Below are 899 nucleotides of genomic sequence, written 5' to 3'. Positions count from 1 at the left end.
GCAAACTGGACTTACAATTCTTACCGTTCAGGAGAGGGGAGTTAACGGTTGAGAAGTTGAAATGTGCAGGGGTTGAGAAATAATGCGCCTGGTACTTTATAGCCAGGCGCCGCCCTAAATGTCCAAGAGTGAATACCGTGGATGTTGACCAAGATAAGCCCACTTTCTGTAAGATAACTGGTTAGGCTCCTTGGGGATGTTTACAAACACAATATAAAGATTTAAAGCAAAGTAAAGTGCTTGAACTCATCTGTTTTATGAGTTGGTGAGCCAACCTGCACAGAATAAATAGTTTAGTGTTAGTATAGGCTACATTTAATTTGTAACCACGCATATAAATCAACCTGGTTCAAGCCCCTATATGATCAGATCAGCCAATGATTAACCACAGAACCAACGAGCAATAAGATAACCCTATCAGAGGTGTGTGTCCCCCCCCCCCCCCCCCACATACACACTCATTAGGCTACCTATTAACTAACTAGTTAGTGGGATTATGCAGAACTACCAGTGGAAGGGTATAGCATGGGCGAACTTAGAACCCATTCATTTTTGGAGCAGATCCGAATCACAGCTGGGTCCACAAACCGCACAAACACAGCCAGCCATTCACTGCCATTCACTTTTTAGACCAGGTTTACACTAAAATTACCTAACTGATTTTCATGAAACTCAGTGGAGGTGTGTAGCACGGGTTAACTTAGAACCCATTCATTTTTGGAGTGGATCTGAATCACGGGGTGGGTCCACAAGCTGCCCAACCATGGCCACCCATTCACTTCCATTCATTTGTTGGACTTTGGGGAGCAAAAAAATCCTCCCATTCGTAACGAATGCAGCAATACCAAACATATCCTGCTCGCACGCATGTGCGCGTGCATAGAGTTACAAAATGCATT

General features: G+C 44.0%; 1 protein-coding gene across 2 annotated transcripts in view; it reads right to left on the bottom strand.

Moving 5' to 3' along the window:
* LOC311323119 (protein S100-A1-like) overlaps positions 1-63 on the bottom strand; it is a 3,547-nt gene extending 3,484 nt beyond the window's left edge. Inside the window, exon 1 of one of the 2 annotated variants that reach the window (XM_084455279.1) lies at positions 25-63. The gene's annotated coding sequence lies outside the window, so the exon portion shown is untranslated. Of the gene's footprint in view, positions 1-15 lie in introns of both variants that reach the window. The other variant, XM_084455280.1, reaches the window with a different exon arrangement.
* Between the last annotated feature and the right edge of the window lie 836 nt (positions 64-899).

Source organism: Borostomias antarcticus (genome assembly GCF_949987555.1).
Source record: "Borostomias antarcticus genome assembly, chromosome: 21".
NCBI lineage: Eukaryota > Metazoa > Chordata > Actinopteri > Stomiiformes > Stomiidae > Borostomias > Borostomias antarcticus.
This window is presented reverse-complemented; position numbering and strand designations above follow the sequence as displayed.